Consider the following 25,393-nt stretch of genomic DNA (forward strand, 5'->3'; position numbering starts at 1 on the left):
TCTGTAGACACCCCTCTTTATATTTTGTCTTGGAAATGGAAAACGGGTGCAGTAGTTTACTGAAGAACTGAGTTTGTGCATTTCAGTGAATTGCCCAGGAGTTTTTTGCCACCTCTGTACATACTGATGATGATTTAAACAAAAAAATGTGATAAATTGCTTCACAAAATAACTCCTACGTCTGTTATGTGTAGTTGGAACACTGTTTCATTCCTTAAGTTAGGAGGCTTCAGTGAAGGATCAACTGAAGGTCCGCATCAATTTATTTCTGTTTTTTAAGGACACAACTTTCATATTCTCTTCTCCACTTACCCAGTTCTCAAGTCTTAAGGTTCCACTGCTCAATCGTTGGGTTTTTTTGTTGTTTTTTTAGCAGCTCTTTGAGAATCAACTTCTTGGTCCAGAAATAGACTTTTATGTCAAACTTTGCTATGTTTGGCTTTTTTCTGTAGATTTAACTGAATAAATGAGAACAAATGTGTTTTTTTGCAGCAGGCTGCTAGTAACAAAGAGCCTAAAGACACAATTTAAAACTGGTTGTTTGCCAAGTTGTCTGTTATGTGTAGACACGATTCTGGTTCATCCCTTGAGTTATGTGCCTTTTTATGTTTGAATGATTCATAGGTCAGTGTTAAGTGGCTTAAAAAGTAAACATTCCTCTGAAAATGGGACAAAGGCTGGACTGAAAATGAGTCGGAAATGTCCAAGGCAATATTCAAAGTCAAGATCGCCTTAAAAAGTAAAAGTATAAGAAAGCCTGGCTCATGAAATCGGGTGAATATGAAGAGGTAAAGAGTGGCTCAAGTCTTTTGCAAAGTGCTAAACAGAGTGAATGTGCAAATGCGGCTGAAACGAGCTGCACTCATTAAAATTATTTACTATAATAGGAGAGTGATCAGATCTTCCATTGTCAAGTAGATTAGTGTTTATGAAAATGGAGCGTTTAAAATAATCGGCATACAGAAATAGATCTAGCGTTTAAAAAAAATAACCGCTCATTAAAATGGTGAGATGTTCAGTCATTATAGCATCGATCGGAGGAGATATAACATTTATAAAACCGAGTTGAGTTTATCCATCCATCTATCTAGCTGTCTGTCTGTCTCAGGCAGCACAGTAACTGATTTTTGTGTACACTAGAGTAGTAATATTATGTTAATATTCTTGCAAGTGCTGTGGTGATTTTTGCAATTATGTTTTAAAATTAATCATGGCTTGTATAAGCTATTAAAGCAGGGAGAGATAAGGGCCTTTTCTTAATTTTAATACAAGCAAATGAAATGCTGCAACTATGCAGCCACATAACCTCACGAGTGTCCTCATTGCAAACAAAACAGCCCGAAACGAGCACACGCAGTAGCTTCTCTCACCGTGGGCATCCCTTTGATTCCCACTTCTGCTTGTATCATAAACACTAAAAATACCTAAGTGACCCTCTGGAGAGGATGTGCATGTTCAGCTTTTAGCTCGGAGCAGCAAACTCGCTGACATCACAGTGTCCCGAGCAGGTGGAGGACGCCACGAGCGCTGTTTCTGGCTTTTATCTCCAGGTATGCGCAGCACTGCAGCTACCGAGTCAATATGGAGTTTTTAAGTGTGGCCTAAAAAGTAAAAGCAGTCAGCAATATTTGGAGTACTTTTTCATTAGAGGCAAGTGAGTGAGCTTTATATGTGTTACCTTTAAACATTTTAGCATGACGTGTGCAGGTAACTCCTGCCAGGTGTTTTAACCGTGTCTCACTTTTCCAGCTAACCTTTTAGCTAGCTGCTGTTCCAGCCACTTATTTTAATCAACTTCGCAGTGGCGTGTCCAGCGGGGTGGCCTGGGGGGGCACAGGCCACTCCCCCAACCAGACTGGCCACCCCAGGTGCCACCCCAAAGGCAAAACAATAAAATTCAATCAAATATCAAATGTACGATTATGTTTTCACGGTGAAGCTCAGATATAAGAGTGTAAGTGAATGCAGCATTGGCTTCTGCGCTATGTGCATCAAGTTAGCAAAGGTAGGAGAGCCAAGCACGAAAGATGGCACTGCACGAAACAATTTTTCGGTGAAAGAAAATGAGGACAGAATAAATGTCCCGGTAAGTAATATTAAGTTTGTTGAGTTTAGTAAACTTCGGTGAAATTAGAATACCAAGGAAAAAATTACACTTAAAGAATTATTGCAGCCGTCGAATATTTCAGACAGTATGCTACTGAGGGCAGCTAACATAAGAGTTATGAGTTATAAAATATAATCTAAGTCGTAACATTGCTGTATGGAGCTGCAGATTTGGTTGCAGGTTAACATAGCTGGACTGGCCATCGGGCATACCGGGCATATGCCCGGTGACTTATTTTTTATTTTTTTTGTAATGGCATGAACAATGAGAGGTGGTGGATTGGCCAGATGCAGGTCGATGTGTAAAAATAACTCAGTTGTTTGGTGGTGGCTATGGCGGGGCTTCCACAGAGGCCAGCAGGTGGATGAGGGAAGGGGAGGCAGGAGGAGAGCCCCGAGGCGGCCACCAGTCCGAGTGTCAGGTGAACTGAACTTCAGGTAAGAAGTTATGACCTGCAGTCTATCTGGGTCAGATATAAACCAAGTTTAGGTGGAGTTTATTTTTGTTGTGCTGACTTTTTACTGTCAGTTACAATAACTCGTACTGCGTTCTAGCCAGCTTGACGGAGTTTTTATACAGCTGGGTGGGTGCTATGATGTTACTGATAGTGAACTTCTCTCATTCTCCCCCCTCCCTCTCCTGTTGCTACTTCAATCATGAAACTGATCAATGATCAGCTGATCGGCTTTTTTCTCTTGTTTATTTATCGCCCACTTTGCGTCAGAAAGGAAACCAGCAGATGTCGCGCTAAACAACAGCAGCACGTTTAAGCTTGATCAGCTTTTGTTAGAATTTATTTAATATTAATTTCTAGTATCAGCTGATGTTTGCTGGAGCCACAGCTGTAAACCTGCTGGTCATGATGTCGGTTTGGTTATGTGGTGAGAGGGAAACATGAAGATGAAACCAGGAGATGTCCTTACTGAATCATCAGAGCTGAACAGATGATGGAGAAACAGGTTTACCTTTTAGGTGACATGGATGAGTTGAAGGGAAGTTATGAACTGTTTCTGAGAGACAAATAACACCAGGATCCTTTTTTATGTAGCTGACAGCTGGTAACTGTGCAGGGGCGGGTCTAGGAAAGTTTTGCCAGGGGGGCAGGTAGGGCATTAACAGGCAAAAGGGGGACACAAAGAAATACCTTTCTTTCTTATTCTCATTTAAAATGTCTAGCTTTTATTAAATAATTATCTAAATCTTACAACCAAAGTTTTTATCTGATGTAAAATGTATAGAAATCATACATATACCAACAAGACGGTGTACATATGGAAAAGATATATATAAATTTTATAAAGTTTGTATCTGTCTTGTGTGAAACTTGTATGAAAAGCATACAAGAGTAAAAACAGATATAAGATCCCTTGAAAGATTATATAATGAATCTTGTATGTTTTGGATACTAAAACAACATATGAAAGTAATAAGAAAGTGGCCACTTTCATGAGTAAATCATGTAAGTTTTTACTATTTCTTTTCCATATGGGACTGTCACAACAGCATTTGTTTTCATTCAAAGGCTTTATGGCTTTAATACCTGGTGGGCCGGTCTGTAGTCAAAATGCCCGATTTTCTGTCCCAGTCCAGCCCTGCAGGTTAATACTGGCAGTGTCACCATGCCAGCTGACTGTATTTCATCATCAGCCAGTGTTGTTCTTGATCAATATTACCAAAGTTTACCATAAGGCAGCATAGAAAGTATTTACTTGCTTTCAGGTTTCATTCAAATGTTAGTCTTTTCAGTTGTTTCCCCACTTTTTTCCTGTTTCAAAATCACCAGTTTGTGAGAAGATTATCTTCTTTTTTTTAACAGGCAGATAAAATTTTACATTGGAACTGGCTAATTTGTCAATTGTTTGTTACAAATGTTCGTATTTTAATATTCAAAAATGTTTTTGCCCAAAACATATGTGCACTATATGTCAGTAAAAATACTATGCAAATATTGCTGTCCTTGAATACTGAGTAAACACTGACAAAGCACTGATTGTATCTCTTGTACTTTATCAACACAGTATCTAAAAACTTTGCACCATAGTGGTTAAAATCTCATTCGAATAAGAGTTAAAAGCGCATTCGGTTATTAGGTTTATAGGGTTATTGAATTATGGTTAACGGTTGGTAGGTCTGTGAAGGTTCTCAGTCATCCAGGTCATCGTAGTCAAAGGAGCTTGCAAGCTCCTTTGATTAACGGTTGGTAGAATTTTTTAAACTTTATCTGCCAATTACATCTGCCACCCTTCTCCAAATCTGTGCCCCTACCTGGCCCCCCCCCAACAAAAAATTTTCTAGACACGCCACTGCAACTTCGATCATTTGTTTATACTTTAACAGAGTCATTTAATGTTTAATTTTTTGTTTGGAAATGACTCGAGCAATTTAAATATGTATTTATTAGTTTAGCCTAAGATTTAAGTTTTCCATCAACATTTACACAAATGTAACTATTACTTTTAGCCATCTTATTGTGTTGCTCGTTCAGCCACTTTTTTTTCTGTTTAAATAGAATTTTACTGGAGTTTATAAATAATTATAATATTAAGGAGAGCTCTCCAGCAATCAGATGATCACCTATGAGCAGGATGACCAGCTGTCATCCTTAACTCAGCATTTTTTTCTTTGTCCCCTTCTCACATTTTGAGATAGTCTCCCACATTTTGATTGCTTTCTCAAAAAGTCTGGCTTTTACCCAAAGTATATGAAGGGAAGGCTTTTTACTATATTCAGAACTTCAGCCTGTCTAATGCCACACTCATCAGGGAAAGACACCAAAAAGTCACAGGCTTTGCAGATTTGGGTGACTATGATGGAAGCTGCCATGAAGAAAATAAAGCAGCAGTATATTCTGAGAGACAGGAGGGGGTATGGCGTAAAGTGACAGAATACATGTATGTCATAATTTTATAATAATAGTGACACTTGTCAGATATGGCTAAAAAATAGAATAAAAAAAAAAACTATGGATAGATCCAAAACCTGAAGAGCAACTGAAATAACAGCATGGAAACATTCAGACTACCTTTCAGCATTATTGATGTGTCCCACTTTGTCTCACAAAAACACAGCGGTTGCCTCACATTTAGTTTGATCTGGCCACCCTACCTGTGAGCACCACATGGCGATGGTGGGGAGGAAAAAAAGCTCCCTCTTACTAGGAAGAAGCCTCAAATCAGGCTCAGGGAGGTGCAGCTGTCTGGCACTGCTGTCTCGGTTTGTGGGGACAGTAAAGGCATAAAAGAAAAACAGAGAGGGTAGAAACAATAAGCAGGATGTGATGACAGCCCTAAAAATCCAAAGGCATTTGGCCATGATTTGCCAACTTGTGGCAACATTGCTCTGTGTGTACACAGCCCTTCAAAAGAAGAAAAAAGATTTTTCTCAAACGCTACACTAACGTGATAAAACAACATGAATAAAATGTATTTTACAAACGTTACTATGACATTACATCTGATCAGAGACCAGGAAGATGCACAAATTCCTTTGGGGGTTTCCCATCCAGTGAAAAAATCTACACAAATCAAATATCCAGAGCCATCTGCTGCAACGACCCTCTGTGGGTAAGAGAGCAGCAGAAAGAAGCGTTGTTACTATGGTTGTAGATCCAAGTCAGGGAAGTGTTTTTACATCAAGTTATCAAATGAAACATCGTGCTATCATTTGTATCATTGTTGTGAGAAGCTTTTGTTATAATAAGAGTGAGGGGCAGACGCCCTGGACAGGTCTTTTGCAGGGCTAATGCCAGATTTAGACTTTGTAGAGCCTATGACGTAACCTACATAAGTGGCCGACATCGTCGGAGTTTATGTTAATACACACTCACATTACACAGTACATAATAATTACCGTGAGGTCGTGTCCCGGTGTTTTATATGTGGTGCCAGCCAACAAATAAAATGCTGGTACTTTTACCTCCTCGTCCTTTGTTGTGATCATTTTTTTAGGGGCAAATATATTTGTCTCTCAAATTTCTCTTTTTCTGACATTTGTGAGTCCTTATGTTGATGCTGAGACGATGATTGATACATTCTCACTGATAAATTTAGAAACTGTGGCAAAAAATAGCTGGAAATGACAAGGAAGAATCGAGGGTGCCGAACAGGCCAGTCACAGTCGTTGTGGGCTATGTCGACTCGACATGTAGTTACACCGCGGCGCACGTCAGGTTACTCTGTAGATTTTCCAATTAAGTATGAATCCCAAACATTTAGACCTATGGCTAATTTAAAAACACCAGATGATCTGACATGTTTGTCTTTGTACTGTGAGAGGAAGGGAACCCACACAGGCACTGGTAAACTCCGTGTGTGTGTGTGAGTGGGTTCAAACCAGGACTTTCTGACTGTGGGATGACAGTGCTAACCACCGCACCACTGTGCTGCCCAGCATTGCGTAATATGAACTTTAAGTAAGCACAAGAGACCAATTGAGGAAGTTAACACTTAGCTGCCCTAACCACGGGTAGTTGAACCGACTATCCTGAAATATAATCATGGCATTTTTCTTTTTTAAACTACTTTAAATAGAATTACTCTGTATTTTTAGTTTGGATTTAGTGGTGAAACACCAGTAAATGCAGTGTAAATAAAACCCACAAATTACTCAGGCAGTGTGCTCTTACAGCACATGGCCTGGAGTTATGCTCTAAAAGCAGAGTGAAACTGAGGTTCTTGTAGGTATATCTTACAATGATCTGGGTAAAATTAGCATGTGCTTTCCTGAAGCGAATTATAGTAAATATAGCATATGTTACACACCAAGGGTATTAAAAAATAACAACACAGACCTACAGTGAGTTCCACTAAACCCACTTAATACTGAGTCTCTAGAGAAGCGTTAATGTCGTGTTTTTTTTTTTTTTTTTAAATGGCATTTTTATTGACATCTTGGCAAGTTGTGGATGCCGGGAAAAGCTTTGTTTCCAAGGTAACATGACAGAAAAATCTCGTAGCTGACATAGATTAGCCCTTGTGTTTTAATAAAAAAGGAACATTTAATTTAGCATGGGAGCCGTCTAATTTATATATGGCAATTGGTGTTTTCATCTGTCATCTTTCCAGTGACACGCATGACACGTGTCTTCAAGTACGTTATGAGCATTCAAAGGGGATTAATTTCTATATTTGTGTACTACACTCATAATTTTGCCTTTAAGCATTTCATGCAAATAATATCTTGGCTAAATGTGAAGACGGCTAATTTCACCCAGCCCTAAACGGATACCTAAAAGTACTACTGCAGTGTATTTGTGATGGATGCAATATCAACATCAGAGCAACACTGGTATGTGGCTATTAAAGGTCAAACAATTTACCAGGCAAAATCATATATACTAGTAATTCTACAGGCGAAGGAAAATATCATAAATCACATTAAGGTCAGCGTACAGTATGTGCTGCACTACACAATGCAAGAAAAATGATACCGTTACGTAGGGAGACAGACATGTTTTATTAAGTTGCATGCATGCAGTACGCACCTTTACATCTCTGCTGTGTTTTAAGATTATTCATCCCAGCTGAAAAACGTTTCACTTCTTCCACAGCGATCTGTCTTAACAAATAAAGTCTGAGTTACGGGGCATGCAGAAACATGATGTACTTCTTTGTGTTTGACTAAATGAGCACACTTATGCAAACTTATTCAGCCGGCTACAGCTGACTTCCCAACTTTATTATCACATCGATGTTATTAATGTATGACTGACCTATTTAAGTAATGGTATACATTTATCATTCTCTATGTCTTGTGATTATATATTTATTGATGGCACATGCTTCCTCTCCGCCCTCTGTCCTTTTCTTTTTCTCCTTTTTCGCTCCTTTTTTTCTTTTTTGCATCCTCACCCTCCTCTCTGTCTCTCTCGTCCCTCACCAACCCCCCACCTCTCTCTTTGCTGAGGTGGCTGTAACTGCTGTGACTTTGACAAAGTATTCTCCACGTGTATTTCAGCGTACGTGTGGATGCAGGGTGTGTGTGTGTTTCTTTTTTTTTAGTTTGCAAATGTGTCCGACTGTTGCGCACGCAGCGTCCATCTGTGTGTGTCAGCTTACTGCAGCGTGCTCGCACTTACGTCTGCCGCTGCTGCTGCTTATCTCCGTTACCCTCTCACTTTTTTCATCACTTGCTCTCTTGTTCACCTTGTTTCTGCCTATGTGATACCCCCCCCCCCCCCCCCCCACCTCCCTCTGCTAGTCCCCTCCCTCATGTTTGCTCCTTCCTCTCTCTCTCTCATTGATAGTGAAGCATATGTGACTGGAATACTGAGGAGCTAATCATTATGCCATGAGCACAGCGCAGTGCTCAGGCAGAATGTCAATTCTCCCTCCTCTCTCTGTCTTCCTCTGCCTTTCCCTTCCCTCTCGTCCACGCTTTCCAAGCAGTAGTTAACATGGAAGCCACATTTGCGCTCTACACAGTGAAAATTAAGGAAACACTCTCACACGTAACGCCCGGCGCTTGCAAACACTGGGCTTTTAACACCTGCACTTAAGTGCAATGTGTAATGGTTCGGCGAGGTTTACATTTGTGCTGCGGATGGTATTTGGAGTGTGCGCGCGTGTTACATAGTTGTTATGTAAAAGCACTCCACATCAATTTGTCAAGAGCAAAGTGGTGTGGGATGGAGATGAGAGACAGCTGTTGAATGCATATTTAGAGAGAGGAGGGAGACTGAAACAGAGAGTGACAGCAGACTTTCTGTGGAGGCCTAAATCACCACTAATATTAAGGTAAATAACCACGTAGGATTATTCGCATTATATTGTAAACACTTAAAAAGATGGAGGTATGATACGGAGATAGTCGTGCGCATGCAGCAGTCTCGGTGTCACTCAGCAGCGAAGGAAAACACAAATGAGAGCGGGGTAAATTAAACTAGAGGTAAATTAGACTGCGTGCACGCGCTTGGACTGCGGGGTGCACGTCAGCGTGTCTGATGAAATGGGAGAGACAGCACACGGAGACTCCTCCTGACTTCTTGAAAACTGCAGCTGTGGGTCACAGCTAGGGGTAACGCTGTGTGTACGCAGCCCTCCAAATCTTCCACTGAAAAACACACACACACAAACACACCACATGCACACAGACTACAAAGGAACTTTAAATTTGCAAGTTGGACAGACGCACAAACAGTCATATCCAAATGTCCACATAAACACACACACACATGCATAGAAAAAACCCCAGCCGTGGCCTAAGGGAACCTCTAGCGTGACATGGTTGCAGTCTAATAGGCTCAAGCATGAGTGAGTAATAGGTGTTCCAGCACTGTCCGCCCACTGGACAAAGACATCTTGAGATGCACATTATTTTATGAGATGCAAAGTGAATAGGTGAAAACATGATGATGCATTGGGTGGGCGGTGAGTGGAGGGGGCTGTTTGAAACCAAAGCGGAGGAGACAGCTCAGCATTGTCACATGCTATATTTGCTTCCTGGTTTAATTAGGGGACAGGTTAGCGGACAAGCCAGAGTTGATATACCCAGAGGCTATCATTTAATATATGAGACGCAAATAGGTTTTAACATAACGTACAGCACTTAGCATTCAGGTTATGAATGAAATAAGTCATAGGTTGGACTGGAGCAGTGCGGATTAATTAGTGATCGACACACAAGCATATTTATTTATTTTTGCTGCCACTTTATTAAATTAAATTCAATACATTACATCTGGACAAATCTTTTAAAGCATAGTGTACAAACATCACTGTTAGGCAACACAGTGTTGTCACTAGCAATTAAAGCGCCACCTCATGCACAGAGTGACAAAATCAATGATTCAACACACCGTGGTGAGTTTAAAAGCCTTGGAGGACACAAAATGCTAAGAGAGCGCTGGGGCTGTAAGGTTAAGAAAAAGATCTATATTGCAAAGGCTACTTGGACCCACCAGAGAGGAGCAGTGGTATCATAAGGCCAGTGTCCCAGTCTCGTTAGGGGGGGATGAGACAGCATAGCCTGATCGAAAGTGGGGATATGGGAGTTAGACAGTGACATCATAGGCTGTGAGCTGCTCCTCTGGAGACTGCTGTCTGCTTGCAATGGGCTCGTGCTGTTGCTGAGTTGTGCCTTGTATGACTGAACATTATAAATAGTGAGAAGGGTGTCAGCTCCATTCAAGGGAGTTGTGCATGAAGAGTCGGGGTGCTCCAGTGAGAGGAGGAATGTTTTTCAGCAATGGCTTGGGTGTGTGGGAGAGGAAGTAGTCCCCACCTTTCTGTGAGTTACATATACCTGATTACAAGTAAAAGTGTTCTACTGAAAGTTTGATTCATTAGTAAAAAGTATAGGCAGCCCATTCTTCTTAATAAGACAAAGGACTCACTATGCTGAAATGCCATTTACCACTTGAAATCAATTCAACTCAATTTTATTTTATTAAGTATTGCATTAGTTCATTTCTGTCAGGACCACTTTAGTCAAAACTGGATTTTTCTTTTCCATCTGTGGTAATTTCTGTCTGCTGCTGGACCACCTGGGGAGCTGGGGGTGGGGCTTGGGATCAATGACAACCGACATCACATTGATTCGGTTAAAAATGGTATGAAATGAAGGAGCTGGGGTGGAGGTGGGTTTCCAAAGTGGCTTACAGAAGCATGATTATAATTAAAATGCTTATCTAATTAACTTGCTATTGAAGACTATTATATATTTATTAAACATTTACTCAAACACTCACACTGGATGGATGCATCCTTGGTGGGGGGAGACTCGGGGGTTCAGTATCAAGATCCTTGATCCTTCGACATGCAGACTGAAGTAGGCAGGGAATCGATCCGCAACCTTGTATCGCTCATGTTTAAAGGGCTCATATCATGCTTTTCCATATTTTCTGTCACTGTGTTGTTATAGTTCAGAGCTTCAGACGCTCTAAACACCCAGCTGATTTCTCAGACTCGGCTCTGTCTTCAAGCACAGAAGCCCCTCCCACAAGTGGGATATCTAGCTGGCTAGACAAAACCTAAAACCCCAGATAGCAGGTATCACAATGGTGGTTTCTCTGGCGACTCAGAGTTTCTGCTTAAAGATCTTTGCACGCTCACATAATGGCACCGCCTACTCCAGACAGAGAGCAAAAAAATGGGTAATAAAGATTAAACATAAAATGTAAAATGAGATGCTGTTACTGCAAATAAACTACAAATGTAACAGATGAATTTTCTGATCTGTGCATTATTAGCTGCAATTGGAGCAGTGCAAAAGAGACTTAACAGCATTTGAAGCAAGCATAAAAACATTTACACACTTTATGAATCACCAGATTAATGCATGCAAATTTCAGTACCAGTGCAGCTCACATAATATGAACTGCTGCAAGTTTACAGCTGGGCTTCACTCGGTTGTTTTAGTAAGGCGCTGCTTCAGAAGTTCCACAAAAAAAGTACGAAAAGCATAAATGGTATTTCTTCAAGAGAGAATCTTTATCACGCTCATGAGACGCTGTAAACAGAAAGAATCAGTGAAATGATGATGCTTCTGGAGTTTAAACCAAACCATGAGTTACTGCAGAACACTTTACACTCAACATAACTCGATAACCCATTAATCTCACTTTGTAGTTCACCCTTCCTGCGTTCAGACCTTCTGTTTGCCGGTGGTAGCCTGTCAGAAGAAATGTGGATCCATCAAAATGACTTATTTTAGACCATGACTTCACCAAGGCTCGGTAAAAGATAAATAAGGGTCATATGTAAATCTGAATTCTGCAAAACTGCTCTAGTAGAGTCCAAGAATAAAAATATAGAGATGGAAATGAGCTAACAGCATGCTGTGATAGTGTTATGCACTGGTTTATCGACTGAAGATTGCATCTGCCAATATTTGTCTTGTTGACCGCGCACTCATGCATCCGCACCTCCAGCCAATTTAGAATCACCAGTTAACCTCGCAAGCACGTCTTTGGGCCGCTTGCGAGGGTAATTGGTGCTAATGCCTCAAAAAAGATCCAAGCCGACCAGGAGCGTTATTGCTAACCGCTACACCACTGTGTTGGCCTTATCAGCAATACATTTTCATACATTTGCACGACTTAATTTGTCCTTATATAAAGAACATGTGATAGAGGCGGTGGCGTCCAGTAAAGTGGATTTCATTTAAATATGAAAAGAATTCATGAAAAATTGACACTGTCAATAAGAAATAAAAAAGCGTGTTCAATAATTTATTAATTCACGACGTGAGGAGAACGATTCATGGTGGCGTGAATGATGCAGCGCTGCTCAGGTTTCTGACCAAACTAGCTCTCAGGGCTCTCTCCTTTTATTACAACCTTCATCGCAAAGTTAAAAAACTTTATTGCAGATTTGTCTGACGACACCGAGGGAATCCATAACGACAACAACAAAACAAAGAAAAAAATACACCGGCATCGGTTGTTGTTTCATATATTCTTAGTTAAACGCGGCGCCAGCATCACAATTTCACAATTAGTGGTTCCCCTCTCTGATTGGATCTACGCCTTCATGTGTCTGTGTGTGCACATTAGCGACATTATGTCAATATGCGCCTTTGCGTGTGAGCCGACGGGCGTGTTTACATTGTGGCGCGCTGGTGTCTGCACGTTTGTGTGTGTGTGAGTGTGTGTCACGGGGTACGAGACGAGGCGAGTGGTGCGGTCGTGTGATAGTGTTTGTCACCCCGAGCGAGCAGCCACGTCAAACTCTGTCAGGGTAGTTTTCCCCGGCCGTGGGTGTAACACATCCCTCTGATTACTCTCTCTGTCTTTCTGTTGCCGTGTGTGTGAGTGTGCGTCTCATTCAGATAGTGTGCGTTTTCTTCATGACCAGCTTTTTCTTTTGCCCCCCCACATTTCAAATGCTTATCGGACAAACTGACAGTGAGAGCAAAGAGAGAGAATGGAGGGGTGATGGGTTTTTTATTTTTGATATTCATCTTTGAGAAAAATACCTAGGAGGGAGAGAGAGCGTGTAGAGGAGTGGGTGTTGGGAAGGAGGAGGGAGGGTGAGGAGAGAGTAGGAGGGTGCAGAGAGGGACGGAGAGAGAGCTAGCTGATTAGATTGGAGAAAGCCAAGGAGGTACGGGTATACTATTGAGCAAGGGGAGAGGCAGAGGGGAGGGTGACTAAGTGAATGCAGTTTGCCGTCGCGTGTCGCCGTATCACAGCGAAGTCCACTGGCAGGCAGACGGATCGGACCCGAATCAACAAATGGAGACAGAAAAACTGGATGTATACTGCATGTGAGGAGAAACCAAGGGAGGATATAGAGTCTGCCTTCATATCATTTTATCTTTGCATCTAATACTACTGTGAGGAACCCACAGGGAGGGAAAGAAAAACAGCGGACAACTCATTTTTCCTCTAACACGTCTGTGAAGCAGAGGAGCTGTGAATAGAGTGAGCTGTGGGACTCGCTGGGATTTCTGAATATAAGCTCAGTAAGTATTTGTATAGGCTGTGTAAAGGCACTGTATGAGTGTGTGTATATGTGTGTGTGTGGACTGATGCCTCAGCTTTGTGCGCTGCCTCTGATGTTTTTTCCTCATAAGAAAAAGGCGAATATAAGGAGCGCTGGGAGGGAATTTAAATCCAGTTGTGCCGCTGCAGTGTTTCCCTTTATTGTCACATGTTGTTGGCGTCACTGAGCTGCTTTTCTTTTCTAATTTAAACAACTACCCCAGACTTGACTCTGTGTGCTGTTTGTGCCTTTTCCTCCTCAGTTGCCGGTGTGTGAGTGTGTGTGTGTGTGTGTGTGTGTGTGTGAGAGAGAGCTGATAATAGCAGCTCCATTGGTATTCAGCGGAGGGAGCTCCAGGATCTCGCTGCGCCTTTCCCCAGGATGGGATCACAGAGCAGGGATTGTGCTTGCCTGTGGAGAGCCCGCTGAAATGGGTGAGTGTCCATCCCGCTCCTTTTTTCCCCCTCCTCTTTTCATTCTCTTTCACCTCTTAGTTGATTGTTTCCTAAATATATATAAATATGTATATATGTGTATGGCTTTAGTCTGCAGTTATATACAGAGCATTTTCATTCCTGATGGGCCCCCCTCGTTTCCTTGTGTCTCACCCACTCACCCTGTCCAGCCCCACCTGTTTCCCTCCATCACTCCTTCCATCCTCCTTTTCTTTTACCTCCCCCCAAACGCCTCAGGGCATAAGCCGTCCTATCCAGTTTTAATGGATATAGACAAACTCTGAATGGCTCAATCCATTTTGCTGCCTGTCTCCCCCCTCTCTTTGCCTCCTTTTCCATCTTCCCCTCTTTGGCTGTGTCACCCATCCCCCCCCCCTTACTTCCATCCCTCTCTCGGTCTCTTCGGGCTCCTCACTACATTCTGTTTGATTTTAGACACACTGAGGACACTGAGACTCTTTCCTGACAAAGGAAATGAATAAAGATGCTGTGGATGTGTTTATGTGTGTGTGGAAGGGCTGCTATTTCTGTGTCCGTGTCAATCTTTTTTTTTTTCCCACTCAGAGGGAGCAGAGGTTTGTGCTCAGCCTCAGTGTGAAGGACTGGAGGAACAGAAGGCTATGAAGTAGATCGGTGTATATAATAGCTTCTGGCATGACAGCTGTGACACATATGTACATGCACAGACACACAATGTCACTCTTTTTACACGCACCTCCGTCTTTGCACTCCTCGCTGACATACCTTCTGCACACCAATTCGCACCCACCTACGTCTTTTCACACCTGCGACACCTTAGCATGCTTAAGGTGCCAACAAAGGCTGGACCTACACACACATACACACACAATAGAAGACACTGAGCACTAACCTCACCGTGCTTAGTCTCATCTTAAATGGTCCTTGGAGAATATCGGTGTCACGGGAGGGTCGTATATATCCAACAGAAGTATTGATTGGAGCTGATAAGCTGAATGGCCTCGAATGTTTCACTGTAAATCGGCCATCACCCACCTCACTGGAGTCACTAAACTTATTTAACGATTTTACTCTGTTAAAAGAGATGATATTACTGCAGGGCTCTGAAATGACCTTTTTTCCTTTTTCCTCTGTACTTTTCTGACTTAAGAAGAGATCCATCACTCGACTCAGAGCGGCAAGCTTTTTTTGATTAGGATTCAGAAAGGACTTTATCATATTCAACAGGTGCAAACTGTTGCATAGTAACAGAGTCGAGACTACCTGTTGGGTAAGATTTGACATTGCGCCTCTATTTTTAGAATTGGGTCATCTGTTTGACAAAAGGTAGTGTGATTTATTAGGAAATGAAAAATAGAAACTCAGCAGGCATCCAAGTCTGTCTAAGCTCGGGCCATCTGTCATCTGCATGCATACCTGTCTACCTGGAGCGGGGTTAATTTAGAGGGATTTATGAATGCGTTTTGCCACAACATGAACTGATACATAGATAATATGTGTCGCTATTTGGAAACTGTACCAAAGTATGACTCACAAAAGGTTCATTGTTTTGTTTGCATTACATTAAATGCAAGAGAGCACAATGAAATGCAAATAGCGTGACCTGTCAGGAGGTCTAAAGAGACGGTACCGAATACGACGCAGCTCTCTGCATGACATTTCAATCCAAATCTCAGTATGTTATAGACGAGAACAAAATATTTTTACATTTATCTTTAACTGAAGAGGTTCTCCTCATTTCTTTTGCACCAAAACACAACTGAAAAGTATTAATGTTGTTTCAGCTGCAGAGGAATAAACAGTTTTATGCGTCTTTAACACTGTAACGTCAAGAGTATCACACTCGATACGTGAGTTTTTGTGATGTGTCAAGACTTCTTTTCCCCCCTGGGAAAATTGCATGATACATTTTTAAGCTCAAACTGCAAAAAATGACAGATTTAGCAAATATGATACATATTAAAACTCATATGCAAATTAATATATATTTATTTCGTCAGAAGGTTCAATAACTACTCTATTTTCAAAAAAATTGAATTTTCTGGCAATTTATTTAATGGTTCAGGTTTTAAAAAGTTAAATAAAAATGAGCATAAAGTTATTTTTAAAATATCCAAGATATTTGTCTCTACTCTGTCTTGTTCATTTGAATGCGTCTTATTTTAATATTTGAATCGGTTTTGTGTAAATATCACCTCAAGGTATTGTTTTCATCCATTGTGTCAAACAGATAATCCATCTTATCATTACATCTCACATGACTTTGTGTTATAATTTAGTGCAATAATAGAAGAAAAGTTAAAAAACAACACTTTTTATTAAAATGTGACATCTAGTCTGGACCAACTAGTTATGTCTTGTGGCTTTGTTGCACCTGATGCAGCCTGTGGAGCCTGTGGTGAACAGACACCTTGGATTCTGAAGAGAAAGAGTAAAAATGATTGCATGAAAGAAGTTAGAGGTGAAGATCTGAAATTGGATAGAGGGAATAAAAGTGAGATGGGGATGACGAGAGCGTTTGAAGATGAGCTTGTTGGAGAGAGTGAAAGCCTCAAATCATAGAGTGAGTGGAGAGGAGGTCGGCACAAACAAGCAGCAAAGCCGTGGAAGAGTGACAAGGACGGAATAGACAGCAGGACGACAGGCAGGGTGGAGAGTGGCGAGGAGGAGAATGACATACGCGATAAGGAAGAGTGACACAAATGTCACCATGCTAACCTTTCATGCACTCTCCCTCTCTCCTCTCTTCTGCTTTTTCCTCCTTTCTTTCTCTCCTTCTAGATCTGAAGCCTTGCAGAGATGGCCACCAAATGGACAGCATGGAAGCCAACATCCACCCTCCAGCGACCAGCTTTCCACAGCTAACTGCCTCCACCATCTCCTGCCATCAGCTCGAACCATCCGAGCGAGGGCTGAGTCTGCAGAGTTGAGCCTGGACCAGCCGTCTACCGAAAGCAGAGATAAGCAGAGGGCGACAGGCCTCGGAGGAGTCAACGCGCAACAAGCCAGTCGGCGTGTTGAGCGCACAATTGAGCTTCTTGGACTTCATCTAAAATGAAATAGGCTGCAGTGATGCTTGAGCAATGGTACAGAGCTTTTGGATATGTCCGGATTTATCAACCGGATATATTTTTGAGATTACGACACTTTGGTGCACACCTCAGAGCTCAGCCACTTTTTCCAGATTGGCTTGTGGGCAAAAGCGAGTAATTGAAAATCCCCCCTCGAGAGGCGCTCTGTTTTGATTTGTTGCGGGGGAGGAGGGCCTATCATTATTGTTTTTTTTTCTTCTTCTTTTTTTTTTTTTTTTGAGGAACAATTTCCAAAACACCCGGCTTTTATCCCACAAATTTCCCCCAGTTTCTCTCACATTGTGGAGAAGCACATTATGAAGCAGTACCATTCTTCTTCATCCTCCCTCAGTGACGGAGAGAGAGGAGGGACAGACTGTCCAGAATAGATAACGAGCAAGGAGACTGGCACCGAGGAGAGGAGAAGGAGAAGGAGAACAAAAAAAAGGAAGAAGGAGAAGAAGCAGAAAACGGGGAAACAGGTGGAAAAAGAAAGAGAAGGAAGCCGACAGAGGGGGGAGAAAAAAGGCAGGGACAGCGAGAAAATAAAGGACAGAATTAACTAGGATTGCACAGAATCTTTTTTGGACTCTTTGTAATTCGTGTTGAGGCTAGTTAGCGCAATGGCTAGGGGAGGGGTTTAGGATTTACACTGGGGAGGGGGGGGGGGACTTGAGCAGGAGACTAGAATGATGTCCCGCCTGCACCTGCCTGGTCTGTATCTCAGTGTTTGGGAGGAAGACAGGCTGAAAGATGGCCTGGTAAACAGACAGCTGTATTGAATGACAGACAAGCTCTGAGTCTGGTGAGATAGACAGACAGACAGGAAGACGGGTACACAGCCCAAGTGTCAGGCAGAGAGCCAGGCAGACATCCAGTGCCGGCACAGTAGACGGCGCGCAAATCATTGTCATTCTGTGCAGAGCGTGAGAGGAAGGCAGAGAGCAGGAAAGAAAGCAGAAGAGCATCCTGGTGGTTGTAGCTTCTGGAGAATCTCAGTCAGTGCTGTGGCAAGCTCATGCACTAAAAAAACCCAAACAAGCAGTGAGGGAGGGAGGGGGGGCTGTTACTAGAAGGGAAATACAGGTTGGGGAGAGGGAGAGCGAGAAGGACGGAGGTAAAGAAACAGAGGGAGAGAGCAGGTGTCGGAAATCCTCCCCTTCATCTGCTTGTCATTTACTCCTTTATGCTCTCTCGTCGTCTGCCGAGGTGATTGGTTTTCTGTTACCGCCGTTCCTCTGCTTACGGGCCCACTGCAATCCCGAGGAAAACGAGAGGTGGGCAGACAGAGGAAACCAGAATAAGACAGCAAAAAAAAAGGAAAAGGTGGAGCCTTTTCTGATTGACTCATTTTCACCCGTTCCTTTTGTTATTTGTCGAGGTGGGCTCTTGTTATTTTTGTGTTTGCTTTTTTTAAAAGTCAGAGATAGAAAGAAGAAAAACACACCTGCCCAATCGATCCCCCGTACATCCTCTTTGTACACAAGAAACAAACTTCTTTTTCCACCAATTGTTGATTTCTTGCCTTGCCTATCGGGATTATTTTCTCTTCTCAGTATAAACACGGGATTGCTCCAGATTCCTCCTGAATGTCCTCACACCCACTGACACAGTGTGAACTCCTCTGACTCCCCCCACGCCCCCCCCCCCCACCCTTCACCCCCTTGGCTGAAGCGCTAAAACTCTGTGGTCTCAGATCTCAGTGCCTGTGTTGACTCACTACTACAGTGATAATATGGCACGGCGCTTCTGATACCGTCTGATTCATTCTGTAAGTAGGACCCTCTCTTTCTACGCGTGTACGTCTCCACATGTGTGGCGCATGTCATTAGCATGTTTTTTAGCTTATGCATGCAGAAGCGCAGAAGTGGCGTGTCTCTCTGCAGTGTTGGTTTTATGGTGTCTTCACAGCGGATTTGCTTTCCTGTGCTTCCTCTGCCCCAGGCGGTTTGTGTGTGTGTGTATGTGTGTGTTTGTGTGTGTCTGCCAAAGAAAGAGATTTTGATCTTACAGCCAAGCTTACAACAGCATCAGAGTGGTGTCAGAATGAGGCGAACAGGGTGTCTTTCCCTGTGCGTGTGTGTATACTCCTACATTTTAGTCCTGAGGTTAATTTGAACTAATTAATGGTGAGTTTTTTGGGGTTTTTTTGCTTCTTGGAGCACGTTTTGGTTCTATGTCAGTGTACTTATATTCATTAGGGTGAGATGGGAAAGGGATGGGGGGCTAAAACTGAAGAGGGTGAACCAGCTAATGAGAATGACTCTGATTCCCTGACTAGTTCTTTGTTGCCTTCATTTCACGTCTAATGCCCTGAGCGTTGCACTCCGGCTGCATATCATTTCAGCCTCCTTTTATCTCCCTATGTGTTGCTTGGATGAAACCCCATACCGAAACCCAGACTCTGCAATGTCCTGCATATTACTAAGCCCATCTATCTCCACGGACACATCCACATCTTTATACACTCCCACAGTCACCAGGCCTCGCACCGGGAGACGCTCAATCAAGATAGTCCCTTCAAACAGACCAATGAACTGTGAATAACGCCATTACACAAACTCCCAGCTCAGAGCGTTACAGAGACAGAAAGATTGGGAGGGTGAAAAAAACAGAGAGAGACAGAGAGGGAGACAGAGAATAAAAAAGCTTTCTGGAAATAGAAGAGCAAGAGCAGAAGGAAAATGAGGAGGGAGACAGAGAGTGTGAGACAGAAAGCAACAGAGAGGAGGACACGGGGAAGGGAGGGTGAGAAACGGGGAGGGATGAGGGAGTGTGTGGGTCTGGAGGGGCCGCAGAGCAGGAAAAGACCTCTGCTCCATGGGAGCGCTCTGATGGGCTTAGCAAGGCCCTCGCTTTGTTCACAGTGTTGGTCAGCCTCTCAGAATTAAGATTACTAAATAATACGATTACTGCAGCTGCACAGTGATAACACGCCGCTGCCGATCCCCTTTGTCACTGTCAGAAAACCCAGAGAAGAGGGGAGGAGTGGCATGTGATGGCATCAAAGGCATGAAAGTACTGACTACATTAGAGAGTCACAAGAGCTCTGGCTTCTCAATATGGCTCGCCGCTGAGGCAAATTGGGAAGAGTTGGTGTGACTTTTATGCGGCATGTGGTCATACAGAGGGGAAAAAAACTAACCTCAGTCCGGGTGTTTTCTCTTTAAATATATGGATGCTGCCATTACATCTTTTCCTTATCTCTCCTCTGTTTGTTAATGATGCTCTTTTAGATTCAAATGTATTAAAAAAACAAAACATGAACGGGGAAACCTCTGTGTTTACAACCTCCTGGCAAATGTGTACGTAGAAGCCAAGAATCTCACGGTGAGACATGTGCCCCTTATCTTGGTGTTTTACGCCGCATCCTCTGCGTGGGCTATTTGTTTTATGTTTCTGTGCTTGACAGCTTTGACACAGATCCCTGCCAAGTTGACCTTGCACTTTGAAGTGTAATAAACGCTGAATTCCGGGGCATCGATACATGTTCTTCTAGTAGCTGATAAATGGCCTGCTACCCCATGGGAAAGGGGGGAGGGAGGGAAACAAGCAGGCAGCAGAAACCTCTGTCCACTCCTGCTCAGCGGAAGTAAAGTACAACTGTCTGAAACCCACAGCTCCCAGAGTGGTGAGCTAATATCAGGGCTGGGCTGGACGCGACCCCCCTCCTATGAGATATGAAGTATTTCCACTGTCCTCTCAGCGGGGGCAACCATTTGCCTGCAGAGCTGAAGATTAGCTCGGAGCAGGAAAAAGAAAAGACACATTTAGCATGTGATAGTGTATCACAGGAGTAACAAATAACAAACCAGAGCTGAAGGCACAAAACGAGATCAATGAAATATGACACACAGCACAAACACGCGGCTCAAAAACGTCCCTAAACCAACTTGGCAAGCGTTCAGTTCAGTTTCTGTTCCCGCGTGGCACGTTTGTCATCTAGCTGAGGTTTCATGTGCGTGTCTTGTGTTTTTGCTTCACTGACATTAAATGAACTCTGACCCCCAGGCCCTCCGCAGCTCTGCTCCATGGTCACAAAGTAACTGGGTGACTCACTCTGTAGAACCAGTCAAAGAGCATCCGTGCTGGATTATGTGCACTCTGCTCGTCGAGTCCAGACTTGCAGAAACAGAAAAGCAATATGGAGATGATGTGCCAAATTATTAGCTACGTGTTTGTGACATTTAATCTTTTTAAGTGCTTCTCACAGCAGCAGCGTTCGGTGTTGCTGCGACGCTCCCCAATCATTTCACTCGGCTTGGTCTAAATTGTGGCAGAAGTGTGCATGGTTCACGAGACAGCCTTTTACAGCGAATTTCCCGTTGCCCTGCTTTGTACCAGTCGGGCCCTTTCAGATCACTGATCCATTCATCTCTCTGGGTTACATTTTTCTAATTGCTGGCGCACATTTTTATTTTGTGATTCCACTTTCGATAGCGTTTGAGAATATCTTTCACTTGTGTTGTGCTGTTCAGGCCAAAACATATTTTCACATTGTTCGCATCATCATTCATTTTTCTGTTCTTCAGTGGGAACAGCTGTTCTCTCTTTAGCTTAGCTGGATTGTAGCAGGGAATGAGATTCATTTCTGGTGGTGGAGCAAGAACAGATCATTATCAGACTGTTATCATTGCTGAATCAATATTTTGGGAGTGTGGCTGTCTCTTGGATGGCCGTTCACTCCTAAAGGGCCTCACGCAGCTGCCGCTCTAAGGTGAACTGGGTTAATTTGGGATATGAGATCTCTTCAAATACTGAGGAGCCCTCCAGTTTCTTCTGCAGTGCAGTGTTTACCTAGCAGTTTGTCCAGGCCTGCTTGCTTCAGGCTAGCTGGCCTCGAGGGATGAATTGAGGAAGTGAATGAATGTGTATGTGCGAAGAGGGTGACAAGAAATGGACATCGGGACACGCATGCCTTTTCCATAATGTGCTCCCGGCTGGGCTGTTTGGCTGGCCATAAAGTGAATGCTGCTAATGGCCTTTCAGTTAATGGAGTCATTAAGACGGGATTGCGAGAAGATAAAAGCAATGTGTGTAATATGCTTGAACTGGGATAGAAGTGTGATCATTTGTATATGTGTGCTGCTACTGTAAGCGTTTTGTGCATTTCTGGTTATTTGGTGCTTTAGTACCTGCGTGCACAATGACAGTAAGATGGCACTTACTCTCTGCTGCATTAGCATTAGTAGAAAAGGTCAGTATTCTATCAGCGTAATTGTAATACGGTCTGAGGGGCTCAGGTGATCAGTCTTGACCCGACCTGTCCTAATCAGCAGGCTGGTGGAGGCTCAGTGAGTCACAACTGTGATGTTTTACTGACGATTGCTGCTGCCTTGCGTGAGCGTCTGAGTGACAAAAGGGGGATAAATCTAATTTAAAGTCGTTCAAGGAGAATGTGCAACGATGGAGAAAGGCATTTTGGGTAGAGTTGCGTGCAGTTTTCATGGTGGCGCGGCTGCTCATTATGTCAGTTTCTTGATTTTAACCAGAGGGAAAGCTTGTGTCACCGTGCCGTCAAGGCTAAAAAGGCTTCAGCTGTAGATGTTCCAGCTTGCCTCGTGCGCTGTTTGCATTCAATTAAATGAAGGCTGGGAATGTTTCACCATAAGGTCACCATAAGTGTCAGTATAAATGAATTAAAGTGAAGCAGAGAACTTTATCTAATAAGGTAGGCATGAGTAGCTTCACTCGATAAATTTCAGAATGACATCCTGTTTTTTTTGGTTGTTTTTTTTTTTTTAACCTAAAATTCAGGTGTATGTTTCACCGCACAGCTTATAAATATCCAACACTAACAAGTTGTTGCCAGCCTCGGGGGAATTACCCATATTTATCTGTCTGATGGTGTCAGTCTATCTATCAGGAGATCAGAAAATAAATTCCAGGGTGAAGGAGCTCACCTTTTAATCTAATCAGCTGGTAAGCAGGCAAAGCCCGCAGCTGGAAAATGGAGTCTCGGCAGAGAATATCATCCTGCAATCACCGATCAAACCTGTCTGAATACCCCTAAGGAGGCCTGAGGGGGTCATGCTTCAGAATGCATAAAGCTGATTTAATTTTATTTAGGGATCGGCTTATAAGAGCATACTTTAGCAATTATCATTCGGATGACAGACAAAAGTACAAACAGGTGGACTGATACGTGTATCTGTTTTTGTTTGTCAGTGTGACTACAGAAGAGCAGTGTCTTTTAATCCAGTATGAGCTGAACCCTCTAAAAGCATTCTTGAATTCTTCCGTTCATCTGCTCTGACACATTTCCACATAACTGCTTTTGAGTGTAAGATTGTTGAAAAGTCATTCAGGTAATAGCGGTGTCATCCTCGGTCTGGTAAGTCTGTTTTACAGTTTAATGTTTCACTGCTGCTGCTGTTGAGAAGACGCTCGCCTGACGCTGCATTAATGGCACTGATCATCAACGTCATATCTACACGTGTAGTATAGCTCGCTTAGATCTTATAATATTCAAACTTGCTTGAACAGAAAAGATAACACTGGTGTTTTTGAAGAGAGAATATGTAGTATTTTCAAGTTTGATAGATTTACTACACTCCATGGGTACACCTCAGCTATGCTGGGTAGGACCGCCCTTTAGTGGCATCAATTTAACGAGATGCTCCAAACTTTCCTCAGAGATTTTGGCCTGTATGAACTTGATAGCATCACACAGTTGCTGCTGATTTGCTGGCTGCACATCCATGATGTGAGTCTCTCGTTCCAGCGTTTCCTAAAAGTGCTCTGTAGGATTGAGATGTGGTGACTGTGGAGGCCATTTGAGCACAGTGAACTCATTGTCATGTTCAAGAAACCAGTTTGAGATGATTTGAGCTTTGTGACATGGTGTGTTATCCTGCTGGAAGCAGCAGGAGGTGGGTACACTGCGGTCATAAATGATCAGCAGCAGTATTCAGATAGGCTGTGGCGTGTAAACGATGCTCAGCTGGTACTCGGAGCTCAAAATTTGCCAAGAAAAATAATCCCCCATGTCATTACACCACCATCCCCAGCCTGAGCTGTTGATATAAGACAGGATAAATCCACGCTTTCATGTTGTTTACACCCAATTCTGACCCCACCAGCTAAATGTTGCAGCAGAAATTGAGACTCATTAGAGCATGCAGTGTTTTTCTTATCTTCTGTTGCCCAAAGTTGGTGAACTCGTGTGAATTCTAGCCTCAGCTTCCTGCTCATAGCTGACAGAAAAAGCAGCACCTGGAGTGCTCTTCTGCTGCTGCAGCCCTTCTTCTGCAAGACTCAATGTGTTGTCCATTCAGAGATGCTCTTCTGCATACCTTGGTTTTAACGAGTGGTTATTTGACTCCTCAGCCAGAGAACTGGATATTTTCTCTATTTTCTCTCTTGTTCTCTCTCTGTCATCAACTACCACGTCACATTCTTAGTTATTAAAATCACCCCCCCCCCCCCCCCCCCCATTCTAATGCTCTGTTTGAACTTCAGCAGGTCATCTTGATCATGTCTACATGCCTAAATGCATTGAGCTGCTTTCCTGTGATTGGCTGATTTGTATTATTTTTGTATTAACAAGCAGCCAAACAGATGTACCTGTGGCCCATGAGTGTATATCTGTCCTTTTATAAACATTATCACAACTGTCAGTCATATCTTGGGCGTTTCCGCATTCAGATAAACTCATACTATAATCATATGGGACATTTGCAGATACTCTACTTTTATCTCCTCTGCTAGACCACCTTTACTTTCCCAAGCCCCCTGATTTCCCCACCATTTACATGTTGTGAAACACACATTAGAAAGACAAGAAGTCGACTCTTCTTCTCATTCCTGAAATGTAGGGAAAGGCCAAATTTCATCACTACTTCTATATTTGCTTTGTGTCGTTTTTTCCCTCAACACTGGTATTTTGGGATTGTGAGTCAAGAGCCTGTAATCAGCTCCACCAATCAGGAGTATTAACATGCCAGTCAGTTCCAGCTGCCTCTGTCCAAATGGTGATGCAGCAGTTGATTGTGGGCTATTGCCTGAATTTAAACTGCTGCAGATTTAATTGTCCCGGCGAAACTTAAATACTCCAAATGGGCTCATATCATGTAATCATAATGGAATTTAAAAACATACAGCATATGTGGTCATTTAAGTCCTGTTTTTTTTTATGGACTTTAGTTTTCTGCAAACGTGCGGTGGGTCTGGAAAATTTTGGCACTCACTTTTCTGCTGAGTCAAATAATTGGCTGTGATGACGACCCGGAGCTGTTGGCCCCTGCTGCAACCAAATACAGCAAAGTGTCATTAAACAGTACAATATTATCTGCATCATCGCCTTTTTGAGGCATAACTTTCAGATGAGCTTGGATGTAAAGTGGTAGCCTGTGAATA

At 42.8% G+C, this 25,393-nt stretch overlaps 1 protein-coding gene and 1 long non-coding RNA gene across 8 annotated transcripts in view; both read left to right on the forward strand.

The window, feature by feature from the left end:
* Positions 1 to 1,344: 1,344 nt before the first annotated feature.
* On the forward strand, positions 1,345 to 17,667 carry LOC309716538. Of its 2 annotated transcripts, none has more exons than XR_014279459.1 (3): positions 1,345 to 1,654; positions 13,793 to 13,964; positions 16,746 to 17,667. It is a non-coding gene; the product is annotated as an uncharacterized lncRNA (long non-coding RNA). The 2 variants fall into 2 exon arrangements; XR_014279460.1 differs by lacking the exon at positions 1,345 to 1,654 and adding an exon at positions 13,151 to 13,510.
* A 400-nt stretch (positions 17,668 to 18,067) lies between these two features.
* Positions 18,068 to 25,393, forward strand: part of grik5 (glutamate receptor, ionotropic, kainate 5) — a 109,080-nt gene continuing 101,754 nt past the window's right edge. For all 6 annotated transcript variants that reach the window (XR_014279457.1, XR_014279458.1, XM_082550387.1 and 3 more), the window contains exon 1: positions 18,068 to 18,806. The gene's annotated coding sequence lies outside the window, so the exon portion shown is untranslated. The remainder of the gene's footprint in view (positions 18,807 to 25,393) is intronic.

Source organism: Aulonocara stuartgranti (genome assembly GCF_965226115.1).
Source record: "Aulonocara stuartgranti genome assembly, chromosome: 11".
In the NCBI taxonomy this organism is placed as follows: Eukaryota; Metazoa; Chordata; class Actinopteri; order Cichliformes; family Cichlidae; genus Aulonocara; species Aulonocara stuartgranti.